Genomic DNA, 560 nt, shown 5'->3' with positions numbered 1-560 from the left:
TCAGTTTCTTTGATGTAAGGTTTCTTGTTTGTAACAATGAATTAACGAAAATAATTGGGTTTTATCCAAACTGTGGCATGAATCGTTTTTAAAAGGCGAAATAAGATGTTTTTCCTCTGTTCAGTGAAAGTTTACTCGTTTCAAAGCATAGAACCGTTTGAAATTAACAGCTCTCGTTAAGACTATAAAGCAAATCTTTTGTTTTGTGCTAAAATAAGACGTTTTTAGTCAGTTTGATATAAGTTTTCTTGTTCAAAGCAAAATATTGTCGAAAATCAACCGTTTTTGTCTAAACTGATACAAAATTCGGTGGTTTGTGTCCGAATACCAAGTTTTCAGATTCTTTAATGTTAGGTTTGCTGCTTCTAACAAAGAATCAACGAAAATATTTTGTTTTAATACAAACTGCAATATAAAATGTCTTTATAGGACAAAACATGATGTTTGGCATCTGTTTAATAAAAATTTACTCGTTTGGAAGCATAGAACCATTCCAAATAAGCTATTCTCGTCGAAACTATAATGTAATTAGTATTTGGTGCTAGAATACAGGGTTTTTG

The sequence above is a fragment of the Tribolium castaneum genome, chromosome 4 (assembly GCF_031307605.1).
Source record: "Tribolium castaneum strain GA2 chromosome 4, icTriCast1.1, whole genome shotgun sequence".
Classification (NCBI taxonomy): domain Eukaryota; kingdom Metazoa; phylum Arthropoda; class Insecta; order Coleoptera; family Tenebrionidae; genus Tribolium; species Tribolium castaneum.
The sequence above is the reverse complement of the archived record's forward strand: the minus strand, read 5'-3'. Positions refer to the sequence as shown.